At 46.4% G+C, this 20,665-nt stretch overlaps 1 protein-coding gene across 1 annotated transcript in view; it reads right to left on the minus strand.

Moving 5' to 3' along the window:
- Positions 1 to 17,802, minus strand: part of CEP192 (centrosomal protein 192) — a 206,933-nt gene extending 189,131 nt beyond the window's left edge. Inside the window, 1 exon segment of the mRNA XM_068237131.1 lies at positions 17,640 to 17,802. The gene's annotated coding sequence lies outside the window, so the exon portion shown is untranslated.
- Between the last annotated feature and the right edge of the window lie 2,863 nt (positions 17,803 to 20,665).

Here is a 20,665-nt window from a genome sequence, read left to right on the forward strand (position 1 = left end):
GGGCAACCATCTTTTTGGTTTAAAGGATGTGACAGGGAGCATGAGACAGTTCCAACTGTCCGGTGTGCTGATCCCCTGAGCAGTTTTCTTTGATGGGTGGAGCTTAGTTAAAAATGCAGCTAAAAATGATGCTTTGGAAAAAAAAAAAAACTAAGTGCTGATGCTGTGAAACTGTTAGGCTCCCTGCACACTGCAAATCCGTTTTGCGATTCCGATTCAGTTTTCCTTTCAGATTTTCCCTGAATACATTCAAAAGAAAAACGGATCAAATAATGCACCATGCAGTAAAGATTAAAAATCGGAATCAGATGTAAAAAACAATTAAAAAGCAGAATCTGAATCAGAATCGCATGCAGTGTGCAAGGAGCCTAAAAGAAACACCAAGCCTTTTCAGTTCTGCTGAATAGATTTTTAGTCCGAAGGTTCATTTTAACCTATTTTAGTTCCTGGACGTAGAAACTACGTCCAGGAACAATGCGCGCTACCGCGCGCTCCCGTCCCGCGGTTCGTTAGCCAGGCAATCAGTGAATCGGGCTATGGTGCCCAATCACTGATTCCTCTCGCCCGCTGAAAAAGCGACAGCTTCTCTCGGAAGCTGCGCTTTTTCTGGCTGTTACCTCCCCCATGCGTCTCTCTAAGCGTATGTTACGCTTAGAGTGACGTCATGTAAATAAACTTATGGCTGCCATCTTGTGGCCAAAAAGTAAAACTACAACTAAAAGTAAAAAAAAAATAAAACTCAAAACATATTTACATTATAAAACCATTGTTTACATCCCACCCTCCCAAAAATACCCAAATAATATGTTTAATATAAATTAAAAAAATTACAATAAAAAAAAAACATGTAAATATTTACCTAAGGGTCTAAACTTTTTAAATATCAATGTAAAGGTGAAATATTTCTATATTTTTTTTTAATTTTAAACTTGTAAATAGTGATAGATGCAAAACGGAAAAAAATGCACCTTTATTTCCAAATAAAATATTGTCACCATACATTGTGATAGGGACATAATTGTAATGGTGTAATAACCGGTACATATGGGCAAATACAATACGTGAGTTTTAATTATGGAGGCATGTATTTTTTTTTTTAGAAGAGATTTTTTATTGAAAAATTTTAAACATACAAACAGCTCCCAAGAGGAGAAAAGATTTAAACCAAAGTGGGTAAGATTCCAGATTTAGTTAATGGAGTAAAGGTGACAGCGTTGTATTTAATCAGTGCATACATAGAAAACATAGCATCAATGTATAAGTAGAGAGTATGTGAGTACATGTAGCATACTATGCAAATTTTAATTCAGTAAGACTCAAACCAAAAACTCCTGGTGTATTATGAATCAAAGTATACTGGCAACTATATGGCAGTATCCTGAACTGAGACAGTAACATCTAGGTTAGGAATGGTTGTGTCTGAAGAGTCAACCCATTTAGACCAGATTTAGGCATGTATTATTTTAAAAACTATAATGGCTGAAAACTGAGAAATAATGATTTATTTCCGGGTTTTTTTCTTATTCTTCCTGTTAAAATGCATTTACAGTAAAGTGGCTCTTAGCAAAATGTACCCCCCAAAGAAAGCCTAATTGGTGGTGGAAAAAACAAGATATAGATCAGTTCATTGTGATATGTAGTGATAAAGTTATAGGCTAATGAATGGGAGGTGAACATTTCTCAAGTGAAAACGATGGAACGCGAATGGGTTAAGGTTAGGTAGAAGGGGTTAAGATAAGTTGCTCAGGAGTAAGGGGGTGGGGTGGGATTTAAGGTTAGGTGCCAACTTGGGGGGGGGGGGTGTTAAAGGCTAGGCACCACCAGCAGAGGGTTCTTGTGTGAAGAGTAGGAAGAGATTAGGTCATAGTAAAAGTCTGGTAAATATTAGTATGCAGTGTTCTCCCCAAGCTCTTTTAGACGGGTCCTCCACTCGGCTAGTTTTTCTAAGTACCCGGCTGTCATCAACTCACCTCCTCCTTTGCTGTAAGCAGTATTGTGCAGAGAAGTGCTGGCCCTGCATTCTAATCTCTTACCACCCGTGTACTTTTTCATGTCACACGCCTGGGGAGAACACTGGTATGAATGTAGTAGAATATAGGTAAATTTCCCGATATTCTACTTTTACTATTCCTCAGCCTGCAGTGATTTTTCACCTTATGCAACAGAGCAATATTCACCTCCCTTTCATTCGCCAATAACGATCACTAATTATCACAATGAATTGATCTGCATCTTGTTTTTTACACCACTAATTAGGCTTTCTTTGGGTGGTAAATTTTGCTAAGAATTTTTTTTTCCTAATTGCATTTTAAACAGGAATATGAAGGGAAAATAGAAAAAAAATCATTTCTCAGTTTTCGGCCATTATAGTTTTAAGATACATGCAACCATAATTAAAACCTATGTATTTTATTTGCTCATTTGTCTCGGTTATTACACCATTTAAATTTTGGCCCTATCACAATGTATGGCGCCAACATTTTATTTGGAAATAAAAAAGGTGCATTTTTTGAGTTTTGCATCCATCACTATTTACAAGCTTATAATTAAATGTTCGTAATATACCCTCTTCCTGTGCATATTTAAAAAGTTCAGACAGGTAACTATTTATGTGTTTTGTTTTATTGTAATTTTTTTTTTCATTAAATTTATTAAGGTAATTTTTGGTGCGGGAAACAAACAGTTCATTTTAAATGTGATAACGTGGGTTTATTGTATTAACCGCCCTGGCGTTCTATTGTTTGCGCCAGGGTGGACGCGCGGCATTATTTTTTGAATTTTTTTTTTTTTTAAATCATGTAGCTGGCCTAGCACTAGCTACATGATGCCCCCCTCCCTTCCGCATCCCTCCCACCCCTCCGATCGCTGCCGGCGCTATTACCCATAAGGAAATCCCGTTCTAAACAGGATTTTCTTTAGAGCTTCCCCCGTCGCCATGACGTCAGAAAGGCACTGATTGGCCAGGCTGCACAGGGGTCTCGAGGGGGGGGGGGGGGTCGGTGTTACGCAGTGGGTAGCGGCGCATCGGCGGCGATCATCCCCAACACGCAGCAAGCAAAGCTGAGCTCGTCCATACCGCCAAGGAGGTTAAAAAAAATGTATGTAAATGTAGTTTTACTATTTGGCCACAAGATGGCCACAGTGAGATTTTTTTCTCTTAGCCCTGGAAGCACAATGATCGAAGCGATCAGGAACCATGAAGACGGAAAAAAAAACTTTTTCCGTGCGGAAAGACTGCGGCCTCTGATAACAGGCCGTCAGTTTTTCTGCAGGGGACTTAGATCAATGTATGGCATTCATTGATCCCCTGGCTACCAGGGGGCAGCATGTGAGCATGCAGGAGCGCGCAGCACGTGAGTCCAGCAGCAGCCGCCTGGACGTGATTTCTCCGTCCATTTTTCCACCCTGTTAACACCAAGGGACGGAGAAATCGGCACCTGACGCCGCTCCCGCTCGCTCGTCCGCGCGCACCCGCGCTCGTGCACGCCGCCGCCCGCCGATCAATGGACGGGAAAAAACGTTTCCGTTCGTTGATCCAAGCCCCCGCAATGATCAGCTGCTTCTACGAGAAGCAGCGCGATCATTGTGAAAAAAAAAAAAACACACACACTTCCTGCAAGTGTCCTTCCGGACGCATAAACAAAAAGTTACTGTGGCCATCTTGTGGCCAAAGAGTAAAACTACACCCTAAAGCATTTTTCATATAGAAATAGATTAGTTATACACAAAAAATTAACTCATTACCTCCCACACTCCCCAATTTTTTTTTAATTAAAAAAAAAAAAAAAAAAATGTTACCTTAGGGACTGAACTTTTTAAATATTTATGTCAAGAGGGTATAACACTGTTACTTTACACGCTATGGGCTTGTAATTAGGGATGAACGCAAAATTGAAAAAAATGCACCTTTATTTCCAAATAAAATATTGGTGCCTAACATTGTTATAGGGACATAATTTAAAATGTTTTATAACCGCGACAAATGGGCAAATACATTTCATGGGTTTTAATTACAGTAGCATGCATTATTTAAAAACTATAAAGGCCGAAAACTGAATACATTTTTTCCAATTTTCCCATTAAAACACATTTAGAATAAAATAATTCTTGGCATAATGTCCCACCTAAAGGAAGCCTAATTGGTGGCGAAAAAAACAAGATAGTTCATTTCATTGTGATAAGTAATGATAAAGTTATAGACGAATGAATGGAAGGAGCGCTGAAAGGTGAAAATTGCTCTGGTGCTCAAGGGGTAAAACCCCTAATTTGTGAAGTGGTCACATCTCATCTGGTGGCCATTGTTGTTGTGCTGCTAGGCACAGATTCTCTCTCTTTTGGCACTGCAAAGAAATGCCTAACAGTTTGGCAATACTAAATCTATATGGTCTCTGCAATAGTTTTATCGCACAAGTATAAGGTGACTCATAGGAGTGTAGTTTTTAATTATTATTTACAAAGAGATAAGGGCATGAAAAGGCCAAACGAGGTACCCTCACACCAGTAAGGCTTTTGGAATTGCAAAAGGTACTTACCCACCAGAAACTTGGTTACGCTTCAAAAGTCAGAGTTGCTGAGAGAGATATAGATGGCCCAAAAGCTATCAAATTCCCACAAAGGCCAATGTATAGCAGCAAATGCTACTTGTCTACATTAACTTCTCTCCACCATTGTCACAATGTGGATGTGCACAGGAGGTCTGCGCATGCGCAGAAGACCCAGACTGGACCTGACTGAGCCTGTTACCAGGGCTGATCAGCAGACCAAAGGAGGATGCCGAAGGACTCAGACAAGCGTATGAGGCTGCAGGAAGCCCCGATTAACCTCCTCAGCGGTACGCCCGACACTGTGTCGGGCATACCACCGGCTGTCCCCAGGAGTCCCCCAGTATAATTTTTTGCGATTTGATAGTTGTAATAGCTTCAGCTAGCACTAGGCTAGCTAGCAGTGGTGCCTGGCATCCTTAGATTACTTTTGACCCCCCCCTAAAAACGTTACCCCCCTGGATCCAGCCTCCCTGCACATCTCCGGTCCTCTCTATGGGGAGGATCGGGTCTACGCATGACATCGCCGACATCATGTCGTCATGTTCGATCCTCCCCATAGAGAAGAACGGAGCTGTTCGGAGAGGCTGCCGTGATCTTTGGATATAGGCTGGGTAACGTATTTAGCGGTGATCGGGGGGGATCAAAAGTAATCTAAGGATGCTGGCAACCACTGCTAGCTAGCCTAGTGCTAGCTGAAGGTATTAGAACTATCAGATCGCAAAAAATTATACTGGGGGACTGTCAGCTGCAAATCCTCCGGCGTGCCCAACGACCACGACCAGGAGGTTAAGTATCAAATCTTTACCACTGAACATCTCTGGTACACTTTAAAGGCTCAAAATGTGGAATCTGAACTGTGATGCTCACGCCTACCTCTAGATCCTCCAGAGGCATCCCCATCACACCATTCCAGGGCCAGGACTCCCTTAAAGGGAACCCAAGGTGAGAGGGATATAAAGGCTGACATTTATTTCCTTGTAAGCAATGCCAGTTGCCTGGCAGCCTTGTTGATCTTTTGGCATAAGTAGTGTCTGAGTCAAAACCCTAAAACAAGCACATGACTAAACCAGTAAAGTCAGAGTACCTGATATGCTGCATGCTTGTTCAGGGTCTACGGCTACAAGTATTAGAGACACGGTATAAGCAGGACAGCCAGGCAACTAATATTTAAAAGGAAATAAATATGGCAGCCTCCATATCCCTCTCACCTTGGGTTTCCTTTAAGGGCTGGTTCAGACGGACGTCTGCGTGGCGTCGCGTTTGAGGGCATTGCGGCGGCTGCGCGGTCAGGCTTTCAGTAGCCTTCGCGTCGCGTTCCGATGCGGTCGCGTTTTTTGTTCCCCTAGGGGGACATTAGCCGTCGCGGTTGGCCGCCCCCTGGAAGTCACATGTTGCTTCCAGGGGCAGCTCAAACGCTCGTGAAAATCGGGACCCGAACGCCACGATCGTGCAAACGCGCGCAAAAGCTCGGTGTAAACGCTCCCATTCACTTGAATGGGAGCGTTTACCGCGACGTTCCGAACGCTTGCGGTAAACGCTCCGCAAGCGTCCATCTGAACCAGCCCTAAAGGAAACCAGAGCGGAGGGGGGAGGGGGGGGGGGAAATTTATACATACCTGAGGCTTCCTCCAGCTCCATGTGTTCAGATCGCTCCCACGCCGCCGTCCTCAGTCTTCTTCATCGTGGCCAGTCTGACTCAAGTGAAGTGCGCTATTTACGTGCATCTCCAGCTGCCGGAGAGACACGTAAAGGGCGCACTTCTCTTGTGCAGACTGGCCCCACTGGAGGAATTTACGGGACCCAGTACAGAAGACGGAGAAGACTGAGGACGGCGGCGTGGGAGCGAGCCGAGCACATGGAGATGGAGGAAGCACCAGGTATGTATAAAACTTCCCCCCCCCCCTCAGCTCTGGTACACTTTAACCACTTGCCGACCGCCCACTACCTATGGGCATCGGCAAAGTGGCACCCCCAGGAACGCGGAACACCAATCAGCGGCGGCTCCTGGGAGACTAATTAGCCATGGATGCGCACGCATCCGCCGGCATTAGGCTCCGCCCACCCGCGATGTCAACCCAACAGCTATTTAGCAGCGCCAGCGGGTTGTTAACCCCCGATCTGCAGCAAACAAAGTGTATAATACACTTTGAAATGTATACAAAGTATTATACAGGCTGCCTCCTACCCTGGTGGTCCCAGTGATCGAGGGACCATCAGAGCAGGAGGCAGCCCCCCTAGTAAACACACCAGCATACTGATTCTGCCCCCCCTTCCCCCTGATTGCCCACAGCCCCCCTCAGACCCCTTTTTGCACCCAATCACCCCCCTAATCACCCAATCACCCTCTGTCACTCTGTCACTGTCAATGCTGTTTTAGATTAGGTCCTAAACTGCCCCCTGGGGGCTCCTGATCACCCCCCCCACACACACACACACACACACACACCCTCAGATCCTCCCCAGACCCCCCCCCCCCCCCCCCCGTGTACTGTATACATCTATTCTCCCCCGTAATCACCCACTGATCACCTGTCAATCACCCCCTGTCACTGCCATCCATCAGATCCTAACCTGCTGATCACCCGCCCACACCCTCAGATCACCTCTCAAGTGGTGATACATCCGGTTTACCCTTTAATCACCCATCACCCCCTGTCACTGCTACCCATCAGATCAGACCCTCATCGGCCCCTTGCGGGCACCCAACTACCCGCCCACACCCTCAGATCGCCCTCAGACCCCCCCCTGATAACCTCGCCAGTGCATTGCTTGCATCTATTCTCCCCTCTAATCACACCCTGATCACATATCAATCACCCCGTCACCACCTGTCACTGCTACCCATCAGATCAGACTCTAATCTGCCCCTTGCAGACACACAAACACCCACCCACACCCTCAGACCCCCCCCCCCCCCCCCGATCACCTCTCCAGTGCATTATTTACATCTGTTCTCACCCCTAAAATCCCATCACCCCGTCACTGCTACCCATCAGATCAGACCCTCATCTGACCCTTGCGGGCAACCAATCACCCGCACACACCCTCAGACCCCCCTGATCACCTCGCCAGTGCATTGCTTGCATCTATTCTCCCCTCTAATCATACCGAGACACCCATCAATCACCACCTGTCACCCCCTAGCACTCCTATCCATCAGATCAGGCCCTAATCTGCCCCCTGCGGGCTTCTGATCACCCGGCCAAACCCTCACCCACCCCACCGCAGTGACAGAATTTTTTTTTCTGATCACTGCTGGTCTCTACGACTTAATTGTGGCTGAGACCAACCGTTATGCCACACAATACGCAACCACCAATCCAAGAAGCTACTATGCCCAGCCTTTTCGGTGGAAACCACTCCAAGTTTCCAAATGGAACATTTTTTGGGGCCTTCTCCTTAACAAGGGTCTAGTCAAAAAAGAATGTATTGCGGTCATATTGGTCTACGCACCCAATACATCACATGCCCATGTTCTCTGCTGCCATGTCCAGGTCAAGATTTGAGAACATCCTACATCCTGCGCTTCCTGCACTTCAGTGCCAATAGTACAACCTGTCATCTAAGAGGCCACCCTGCTTATGACCGGTTCCACAAAATTCGGCCCCTCATAGACCACCTGTTATCAAAATTTGCAGATGCTTTTACCCCTGGTCATTTTGAAGCATTTAGATTCCAGACTACTCCTCGCGGTTTTGAGCCCCTAAAATGCCAGGGCAGTATAGGAACCCCACAAGTGACCCCATTTTAGAAAAAAAGACACCCCAAGGTATTCTGTTAGGTGTATGATGAGTTCATAGAAGATTTTATTTTTTGTCAAAAGTTAGCGGAAATTGGTGGGTTTTTTTTGTTTGTTTTTTTCAATCAATTTCCGCTAACTTGACAAAAAATAAAATCTTCTATGAACTCATCATACACCTAACAGAATACCTAGAGGTGTCTTCTTTCTAAAATGGGGTCACTTGTGGGGTTCCTATACTGCCCTGGCATTTTAGGGGCCCTAAACCATGAAGAGTAGTCTAGAAACCAAATGCCTCAAAATGACCTGTGAATAGGACGTTGGGCCCCTTAGCGCACCTAGGCTGCAAAAAAGTGTCACGTGGTATCGCCATACTCAGGAGAAGTAGTATAATGTGTTTTGGGGTGTATTTTTACACATACCCATGCTGGGTGGGAGAAATATCTCTGTAAATGGACAATTGTGTGTAAAAAAAAAAAAAAAAAATCAAATCAATTTCCGCTAACTTGTGACAAAAAAAATAAAAAAAAAAATCTATGAATTCACCATACTCCTAACAGAATATCTTGGGGTGTTGTCTTTCTAAAATGGGGTCACTTGTGGGGTTCCTAAACTGCCCTGGCATTTTAGGGGACCTAAGCCGTGAGGAGTAGTCTGCAGGGCTGTGGAGTCGGTCCAAAAATCCACCGACTCCGACTTCTCAGTTTAGGATTCCTCCGACTCCTCGACTCCTCTAATTTGCATATTACAATTTTGTTGATTAAAAGTATGTAACATGAAATTCGTCTCAACTGCCAACGCTTAGGAATTTTACAAGACGACTGAAGTGAGAAGGATATGTAGACTACTATATTTATTCCCTTTAGACTAAAACTAGTCCTTGGTAAGAGTACTTGTAAAAGGTACAAACCGGAACAAAGAACATCTATCAGGCCCTAGGCAATGTAAGTGTGGGTACATGTAAGAATGATGTGCAGGTACTCTGCAGGGGAATGAGGAGATTGTAAACAGACAACACCTCTGTATTCAATGTGCACAGCATTCTCAGTGGATTCCCTGCAGCTCTGTGGGGAGTGCATATGTAGAGTATAGTACTACTGTGTAACAAAGTAAACCTGAGACAGATGAAATTAAAGTTTTATACATACCTGGGGCTTCCTCCAGCCGCCTTCAGGATAATCAGTCCCTCGTTGTCCTCCTCAACCACCTGGATCTTCTGCTATAAGTCCAGGTACTTGAGCCAGTCGGGCGTAGTGCGCATGCACACACTCCGCCGCCAGTAACATACTACACCTGTGCAGCACTATTGCGCAGGTGCAGAATGTTCCTGGCTGTGGGAGCGGCATGCGGCCGGACAGCGCTGACTGGCTGAATTACCAGGACTCATAGCAGAAGATCCGGGTGGTTGAGGAGGACAACGAGGGACTGATTATCCTGAAGGCGGCTGGAGGAAGCCCCAGGTATGTATAAAACTTTACTTTTCATCCGTCTCGGGTACCCTTTAATTTGTAGTCACCAAACCAAATTTAAACAACATATCAAATTATTTGATTTCATCAGCAAAGGGAGTGCATACATTTGCATAAATCAGCATCAATGCAGAATTATTTCCATCTCGTTGACCATCTCTATTAGTGACACAGCTACACATCAGGCTTTATTCTTACAGCATAGATGTTATTTAGTATATATATAAGAGATTCCTGTGTACACATCATACAGTGGAGGAAATAATTATTTGACCCCTCACTGATTTTGTAAGTTTGTCCAATGACAAAGAAATGAAAAGTCTCAGAACAGTATCATTTCAATGGTAGGTTTATTTTAACAGTGGCAGATAGCACAACAAAAGGAAAATCGAAAAAATAACCTTAAATAAAAGATAGCAACTGATTTGCATTTCATTGAGTGAAATAAGTTTTTGAACCCCTACCAACCATTAAGAGTTCTGGCTCCCACAGAGTGGTTAGACACTTCTACTCAATTAATTAGTCACCCTCATTAAGGACACCTGTTTTAACTAGTCACCTGTATAAAAGACACCTGTCCACAGAATCAATCAATCAAGCAGACTCCAAACTCTCCAACATGGGAAAGACCAAAGAGCTGTCCAAGGATGTCAGAGACAAAATTGTAGACCTGCACAAGGCTGGAATGGGCTACAAAACCATTAGCAAGAAGCTGGGAGAGAAGGTGACAACTGTTGGTGCGATTGTTCGAAAATGGAAGCAGCACAAAATGACCATCAATCGACCTCGCTCTGGGGCTCCACGCAAGATCTCACCTCGTGGGGTGTCAATGGTTCTGAGAAGCATCCTAGAACTACACGGGAGCAGTTAGTGAATGACCTCAAATTAGCATGTACCACAGTTACCAAGAAAACCATTGGAAACACATTACACCGCAATGGATTAAAATCCTGCAGGGTTCGCAAGGTCCCCCTGCTCAAGAAGGCACATGTGCAGGCCCGTCTGAAGTTTGCCAATGAACACCTGAATGATTCTGTGAGTGACTGGGAGAAGGTGCTGTGGTCTGCTGAGACCAAAATAGAGCTCTTTGGCATTAACTCAACTCGCTGTGTTTGGAGGAAGAAAAATGCTGCCTATGACCCCCAAAACACCGTCCCCACCGTCAAGCATGGGGGTGGAAACATTTTGCTTTGGGGGTGTTTTTCTGCTAAGGGCACAGGACAACTTAATCGCATTAACGGGAAAATGGACGGAGCCATGTATCGTGAAATCCTCAACGACGACCTCCTTCCCTCTGCCAGGAAACTGAAAATGGGTCGTGGATGGGTGTTCCAGCACGACAATGACCCAAAACATACAGCAAAGGCAACAAAGGAGTGGCTCAAGAAGAAGCACATTAAGGTCATGGAGTGGCTTAGTCAGTCTCCGGACCTTAATCCAATAGAAAACCTATGGAGGGAGCTCAAGCTCAGAGTTGCACAGAGACAGCCTCGAAGCCTTAGGGATTTAGAGATGATCTGCAAAGAGGAGTGGACCAACATTCCTCCTAAAATGTGTGCAAACTTGGTCATCAATTACAAGAAACGTTTGACCTCTGTGCTTGCAAACAAGGGTTTTTCCACTAAGTATTAAGTCTTTTATTGTTAGAGGGTTCAAAAACTTATTTCACTCAATGAAATGCAAATCAGTTGCTATTTTTTATTTAAGGTTATTTTTTCGATTTTTCTTTTTTATGTGCTATCTGCCACTGTTAAAATAAACCTACCATTGAAATGATACTGTTCTGAGACTTTTCATTTCTTTGTCATTGGACAAACTTACAAAATCAGTGAGGGGTCAAATAATTATTTCCTCCACTGTATATACAGTCACAATCAGATATGTACCGTATTTTTCGCCGTATAAGACGCACTTTTTCTTCCCCAAAATGTTGGGGGAAAAGTGGGTGCGTCTTATGCGGCGAAGGTACGGATTTCGGGATGCAGAAGTGCGCAGGGAAGCACTATATACATTACCTGCTCCTGCCGCCGCGTTCCTGGCTCCAATCCTGGCTCCCCGATCCTCTTCTTCCATCTACCGCTGCCCGCTGCTGCCCCCGCCGAACATCGCTGGCCGGTCTTAATTAGCCGCAGGGATATGCTATCAGCACACCACGTGCCGGGGTCACGCATGCCGCCGAACGCTGGCCGGTCCTAATTAGCCGCGCAGGGATACACTATCAGCACACCACGTGCGCCGGGGTCACGCATACGCATGTGTGACCCGGCGCACGCTGATAGCGTATCCCTGCGCGGATAATTAGGACCGGCCAGCGTTGTAAGGCGGCATGCGTGACCCTGGCACGTGGTGTGCTGATAGCGTATCCATGCGGCTAAGACCGGCCAGCGATGTTCGGCGGGGACAGCAGCGGGCAGCGGTAGATGGAAGAAGAGGATCGGGGAGCCAGGAGCGCGGCGGCAGGAGCAGGTAATGTATGTGTACCTGCACAGGGGGACACCGGCACTGGAGGACACACGAATAACGGGGCCACAGGCACAGGGGACGCTACCACAGGGGACACTGCCACAACAGGGGGACACTGCCACAACAGGGGGACACTGCCACAATAGGGGGACACTGGCACAATAGGGGACACTGCCACAACAGGGGGACACTGCCACAACAGGGGGACACTGCCACAACAGGGGGACGGGGGACACTGGCACAGGGGACACAGCAGGCAGAACAGGGGGACACAGCAGGCAGAACAGGGGGACACAGCAGGCAGAACAGGGGGACACAGCAGGCAGAACAGGGGGGACACAGCAGGCACAGGGGGACACAGCACAGGGGGACACAGCAGGCACAGGGGGACACAGCACATAACACTGTCCCCATATGTGGTGTAATAGTATGTAATGTAACTGGAAAGGGGGAGGTAAAAAGTCCTTAAGACACCCCTGCATCATAGACACACCTAGGTTTAGTTTTTTCTTTTTTTCCTGATTTTTGCCCTCTAAATCTGGGTGCGTCTTATATGCCGGAGCGTCTTATACGGCGAAAAATACGGTATATCTGACCTTAAAAATACGGGGACTGCTTCATTGAAGCAGCACAAGTAACTAATTTTGATTGGTTTATTTCATTTTTGTGGACTAAGCACAGCTATTACTGTATATATACATTATTTTTAATGACTATTATCTGAGAAATAGAACATTTTATCATATTTTCTATTTTAATTACAGTTACAAATTTATTAGGAGTCGGAGCATTTTTTCCCCGACTCCAGGCACCCAAAATTGCCCGACTCCACAGCCCTGGTAGTCTGGAAATCAAATGCCTCAAAATGACCTGTGAAATCCTAAAGGTACTCATAAAACGTTGGGCCCCTTAGAGCACCTAGGCTGCAAAAGAGTCACACATGTGGTATCGCCATACTCAGGAGAAGTATAATGTGTTTGGGGGTGTATTTTTACACATACCCATGCTGGCTGGGTCGGAGAAATATCTCTGCATTGAACAGGAACACTTTCTGTCGCACACAACGTGCAGTGCGTCATAACTGACAGCAGCGCATGTAAGTGTGAAAGGACCCTAATGACCTGTATTTAAAAAAAAATGTTCCCAGAAGCATCAAACGACAATGCTCAGGACAGCGTCACCGTACCGTGAATGTGAAAGCCTGTTGACTTTCAAGTTTTCATACAGATCCTGTACAATGCATCATTACTGAAGACACCACACAGTGTGAATAAACTGGAGCCACACTACAGAGCTTTCTGATCATCGATCTGAAAATCATTGTTAAAGTGGAACCTTTTGATAGTGATTCTGTATGTAACAGTCACTGGCGCACGGAAGGGGGTGTTCCGGGTGTCTGGAACCACCCCCTCGCACCGAGACCGGAAGTGCCTCTTGAATCTGAGCAGCGGCAGCCACGGATGTTATAGCACAGCTGGCGCCTGCTCATGTATGTGCGCCGGGGATACAACACCCTCCGGCCGCAGGGGGGCGCGCCAGCTGTGTGTGTGTGGGGGGGGGGGGGGGAGCGCTGACGCCCTCCCGATTGCAGGACCCCCCCAGCCAGGTGTAGAACTTCTTCCCTGCAGCCCCGCACTCTCCCGGGAGGCAGAGCAGGGCTACGGCAAGATGGCTGCCGAAGCCCTGCACTGGAGACTATTTGTGTCTCCAGTACAGGGCTTCGGGAGCCATCTTGTCATAGCCCTGCACTCTGCCTGTCAGCACGGGAGATGTGCTGCTGGAGGATCGTCGAGGAGCTGTGTGCCAGATGCCGGCAGAGGAGGAGACTTCTGTCAGGTGAGTGATTTGTTGTTTTTTTTCACAGGTGCATTTTTATTTTCTGGTGCCTGCTGCCCACATTACAATTATTTTCTGATGACTGCTGGCTGCTGCCCACATTACGATTATTTTCTGATGACTGTTGCCCACATTACGATTATTTTCTGGTGAAATGCTGCCCATTTTACGATTCATTTCTAGTGACATGCCCAATTTACGATTCATTTCTGGTGAAACATTGCTGCATTAGGATTATTTTCTAGTGAAACATTGCTGCATTAGGATTATTTTCTAGTGAAACATTGCTGCATTAGTATTTTCTAGTGAAACATTGCTGCATTTGGATTATTTGATAGTGAAACATTGCTGCATTTGGATTATTTTATAGTGAAACATTGCTGCATTAGGATTATTTTATAGTGAAACATTGCTGCATTAGGATTATTTTATAGTGAAACATTGCTGCATTAGGATTATTTTATAGTGAAACATTGCAGCATTAGGATTATTTTATAGTGAAACATTGCTGCATTAGGATTATTTTATAGTGAAACATTGCTGCATTAGGATTATTTTATAGTGAAACATTGCTGCATTAGGATTATTTTATAGTGAAACGCTGCCCCATTACGATTATTTGGTGCCTATGGGGAGGGCCCCATCCTCATTTTCGCAGGGGGACCCAGTGATTTCTAGTTACGCCCCTGGGGGAGGGTCTCTCTGACTGGCGGTATGAGATCTGGGGTACTAGGGGAGCTGTGCAGAGATACATTACCTTTCTCAGCGGCGGTGATGGCGTCCCAGGTCTCCATGGCTATTCGGCTACCTTTCATCCTGGCTCTAACGTGACGTCACCACGCCATCCAGCCGCAGCGGCCGCGCTCCTCCCCCTGAAGGCCATTGGACATCAGAGTATGCGTCCATGGAGGGAGAAGTAGTGCTACTGGATGAGCTGGAGTCTGGATAAGGCAAGTGCAGCCAGGGCTCACTTAGAGGCAGGGCGAGGGGGATTTTTGGAAGCCAGGCCAGCCAGCCATTCGATGATCCACCATATGTGAGAGGGAGAGAGGGGGGTTCATCAGGCTATATATACACAAGGGGGATCTGGCTATATACACTGGCTATATGCAGGGGGATCTGGCTATATACACTGGCTATATGCAGGGGGGTCTGGCTATATACACTGGCTATATGCAGGGGGATCTGGCTATATACACTGGCTATATGCAGGGGGATCTGGCTATATACACTGGCTATATGCAGGGGGATCTGGCTATATACACTGGCTATATGCAGGGGGATCTGGCTATATACACTGGCTATATGCAGGGGGATCTGGCTATATACACTGGCTATATGCAGGGGGATCTGGCTATATGCAGGGGGATCTGGCTATATACACTGGCTATATGCAGGGGGATCTGGCTATATACACTGGCTATATGCAGGGGGATCTGGCTATATACGCTGGCTATATGCAGGGGGATCTGGCTATATACACTGGCTATATGCAGGGGGATCTGGCTATATACACTGGCTATATGCAGGGGGATCTGGCTATATACACTGGCTATATGCAGGGGGATCTGGCTATATACACTGGCTATATGCAGGGGGGGATCTGGCTATATACACTGGCTATATGCAGGGGGGGATCTGGCTATATACACTGGCTATATGCAGGGGGGGGGGGATCTGGCTATATACACTGGCTATATGCAGGGGGGGGATCTGGCTATATACACTGGCTATATGCAGGGGGGGATCTGGCTATATACACTGGCTATATGCAGGGGGGGATCTGGCTATATACACTGGCTATATGCAGGGGGGGATCTGGCTATATACACTGGCTATATGCAGGGGGGATCTGGCTATATTCACTGGCTATATGCAGGGGGGATCTGGCTATATTCACTGGCTATATGCAGGGGGGATCTGGCTATATTCACTGGCTATATGCAGGGGGGGATCTGGCTATATTCACTGGCTATATGCAGGGGGGGATCTGGCTATATTCACTGGCTATATGCAGGGGGGATCTGGCTATATTCACTGGCTATATGCAGGGGGGATCTGGCTATAGTCACTGGCAATATGCAGGGGGGATCTGGCTATACACACTGGCAATGTTGCAGGGGGATCTGGCTATACACACTGGCAATATGCAGGGTGATCTGGCTATACACACTGGCAATATGCAGGGTGATCTAGCTATACACACTGGCAATATGCAGGGTGATCTAGCTATACACACTGGCTGTAAGCAGGGGGATCTGGCTATATACACTCGCTATATGCAGGGGGAGGCATCTGGCTACAAACAATGGGTATATGGCTATATACAGGGGGATCTCTGGCTATATATACACAGGGGATCTGTCTATATACACTGGCTTTATATACAAGGGGGATCTGGCGAAATACAAGGGGGAAATGTACTGAACAGGGAGTCATTTGGCTATATACTTTAAATGGGGATCATGTGGTTACCTATCCTAACTGGGGGGGGGGCTCATCTGGCTACCTGTGTGATAAATGGGGGTCATCTGGTCACCTATACTAAAGAGGGGTGTGGTAATTTCGTTATCCATAATAAAGGGGGGGTTATCTGGCTACTTAATCACTGCCACATTATATATATTTTGGCCAAACACTACTGCATCATGTGTATTTTGTAGGGAAACACTGCACATTGTGTGTATTTTGTGGAGAAATGCTGTGCATCATGTGGATTTTGTGGGCAAACGCATGCAGAGTAGTGTGCAGCTTGCCAAGAGAGACCTATCAGGAATCCCCCCCCCCCCCCCCCCCCCCCTTGAAAATCCTGGATTTGCCCCTGATAGTTGGAGCGATCACATTCAATAACTGAGGAGCAAATTAATGATTGCTCCAGAAATTGAGATACTTGACAATTCAGAAATCCTGAGAGGTTTCCGAATTCGTAAGTGGTGAGCCCCAAACCTTAGTGGGTGGCTCAAGAACATGTTGTGCTGACACGAATCATTCCTCCCAATCCGGATGGAGGAGGTGATGAGTCCAAGCGGCCATTCAGTACCACTCCTATGAAGGTAAGGGACAAGGGAGGCATAGCTGGGTGGGCAGTTTGGACAGCAGGTCCTCAGGGTCTCTATACTAGATCATACCCATCACTGTATTGCAGGGATTTCAATTGCAGTCACATGACTACCACCATTTCACAAAAAGAAAAGTTACACTACCATCACATGATTCAAGTAGGGGTAGGCATAAGTCAGGTGCTTTAAATAGCAAAATGACTTTTAGGCACTCATCTGTAATTACGACAAATTTCAAACGGAAGTGTAGTTTCAGGACGTTCCCTAGGAAGCACATACACAACAAACATTATGGTATTAAATGTACTTCAAACATATTCTGCAACTGTTCCCAAGCAGAAAAAACAACACAATACCAGAAGTAAATAGCCAGGCTCTTTGGCAGCTGGGCTACATAAAGCAACAACTGTTCACTCGGTGGGGAGACACTCCCCCCTCCTATCCCATCTGCAGACAGGGGAGTTATTATTACTCAGAACAGCGGCCGCCCCCTGGCCTACCCCACACACCGAGCCTCGCGGGTACCTGCCTCGTGCCGCCGGCTTCCAGCATAGAGGCGGGACACCGGAGAGCTCAACACACACTCCGTCCCGTATCTGACGCTCGCTAATAGTCAGCTGGAGGAAGAGGAGGAGGAGCGGAAGGACGGCTCCACAGTACGAAATTCCAGCCCGCGTCACACGCCGATCACTCAGCTGCAAGAGGAGGAGCTTCCAGCAAACTTCAATATTCCCAGACAGACGTGATGGGCGGCACCTTAGGAGTCACAATGCACTATGGGCGTGCAAGGAAAGCGCCAACGGACTTCAGCTTTATTAGGCGCGTTGTAGTGAAACAAATATTTGGGTATCTGTTCGATGGAATACCGCAACAAAGTAGTGCTGACCCTTGTGTGATTCAGTTGCCAAGTATACCATTCTCAGTATGATCACTTCACCATCACACTAGGTTTCTGTTCTTGTAAGCAGTGATGGGCTTGTGAGTAGAACAAAAGTTTGCCTCCTTAAAGGCTGCCATACACTGGCCGACCAGATCAACCAGCAGATAGATACCTCTGTGATCGAATCTGATCAAGGAGGGATCTATTGGCTGCCTACACTGCAAACAGATTTTGAATCGATTTCACTACGAAACTGATTCACGATCTGTGGAGCTGCCGCCGCCCCCCACCCCACACACACACACACACCCAGGGCCGAGGCATAGGCTGGAGAGGCTCCAGCCTCAGGGCGCAGTGTAGGAGGGGGCGCAGAATTCATTCAGCTGGCATTCCTAATTGTGTTTGAAGCAAAGAGAAATAAGAAAAGGGGATACATGGCAGTGACTGCAAGCCAGATAACTACATTCCCAATTGTAGCTTGCGCTCGTTCCGTGTAGCCAAGGGTCAGCTTGCTCCTACAATATCCCTCCTGGACACGGATACACCTCAAAGATTAAAATAAACACAAGGCAGATAATAGTGCAGACTGTTTAACAAGGATGCAGGCACCCATCCGGTGCGGAGTGTACTGCACTTACACGCTATTATGTGAGGATGAGGGGGCGGGGACCACCACCAGTAACCTACCACAGGCTCACCCCTCCGTCCCACTCTCCACCCTGCTCACCGTAAGCAGCTATATAGAACCAGGCGGAAGTGTTTATGCCAAATGCCCAGGTCCTCTTATTCACACAGCGTGTAGCCCCTTGTTATCCGTCTCCTTATAGCCTCAGGGTAAACATAAACATATGGCCCATGTGTAAAACCGTAACAAATTTAATAACATCTAAAATCAATATGCGTACATCAAAGTTTCTGATTCAAAGCACATCACAAGCATGTTACCGATCTCCCAACCAGGGCCACGGCGTAGCTCGTGCAGAGTGTATCCCTCTGTATCCGGCGTCTTCCGCATTCGTTGTCCTCCCTGCTCGCTCAAAGCCACGCCCTACCGGTTTCGTCACAGTTGTGACTCATCAGGGGCTGAATGAGCATGCGTTGGAGGAACCGAGTATTATACCCACACCCTTGTACTGGCGGAAGTCCGTATCCGGAACTAAGTCCACATACAGTTCCGCCCCACGTAGAAAAAAGGCTTCACGCTGGCTTGCTGCCATTCACACCACATCATAGCGCAAGCCAGTGTGCGTGACCCGTCGCCAAAGGTCCACCTCCCCCCTCAGTATCCACTCCTATGCCGCCCAAGTATCCCATAGCAACCGCTGTGAAAACGCCTCCCCAACGCGGGTCCACGGCGCATTGCCCTAAATTACCGGTTCCAGCCGCATCCTACAACTGGATGGGCGATCGGCTTACATCAATTAAAACCTACGGTCCATTGCCACTCCATTACACCAATGCTATCCTACCTCTAACAAAGTTACACTACTAATGGTGATTTTTTCTTCCCAACCATAACATTAGTGTTAATCAGTACCACATTTTAAGTGCTTTTGTATCCTATGTATAATCGCATCATAGCTCGAATATCACTATTATTAATGGGACTACATAATGTATAACCACCATCATACTATGGGGTTGAAGATAAATTTCCACCCAGCCCATATATACACAAGAGAACCCATCTGTCTAAGGCCAATGTCATAATTCCCATATTTCCTTACTATTCATCGATTGGCCTAATACAACCCATCACTCCTCCCACATAACATAGTTTATTACATATGGTCAGTTGTACTGCTCGACATTCTCCTATGTACATAGTCTGGAAATCCATTATATTCATAAACAGTATGTCATTAAACCCCCCCCCCCCCCCCCCTCACATCATCACCCCACAGGGGAACCTTCCTGCCAGGGAGAATTTAGGAAAAATTTCACCCTCTCTTGTGATCACATTCCGCTCTCTAGCCTCTGTATACAAGGATTCTTAGTCATTTGTAAGGAAGCAGTTTATGTCTAGTTCAACATTTAACCCCTCAGGGTGCATAGTGTTCAATGTATAAATCCATTTAGTTTCAGTTTGACAAAGTTTACGTAGTTTGTGACACCCTCTCCAGCCCGGTTGTATTTTCTCAATTGCACATGCCCTTAATGACCTCGGATTACAACCATGTGCCATTTTAAAGTGTCTGGGCACACTATGGTTTTCGTGCCCTTTTGAGATTTTATATATGTGTTCCCCTACCCTTTCCTGTAGGGTTCGGGTAGTTCTTCCCACGTACTTATACCCGCAGCTGCACCATAGCAGGTACACCACGTGATTGCTCCTACATGTAATTAATTGTTCAATTTTGTATTCTTTTACCTCATCCTTGGCCTTGAATGTATTTGTTTTGGCCATAACTCCCATCTTGCAGGCTTTGCAGTCCCTGCAAGGGAAAAAACCTTTCATCCCCCTATTTAGGATTTCTTTATCATTGGGGGGGTCCACACAGCTCGGGACTAATTTATCCCTTAAATTTGGTGCCCTGCGGTAAATAAATTTTGGACGTTCAGGTAAGACATGTTTGAGATGCGTGTCACTCATTAATAATGGCCAGTGCCTCTTAATAATTTTTTCCACAGCCCTATGTTGTTTTGAAAAATCACTAATAAATGCCAATTGGAAG

Source organism: Hyperolius riggenbachi, chromosome 5, assembly GCF_040937935.1.
Source record: "Hyperolius riggenbachi isolate aHypRig1 chromosome 5, aHypRig1.pri, whole genome shotgun sequence".
In the NCBI taxonomy this organism is placed as follows: Eukaryota; Metazoa; Chordata; class Amphibia; order Anura; family Hyperoliidae; genus Hyperolius; species Hyperolius riggenbachi.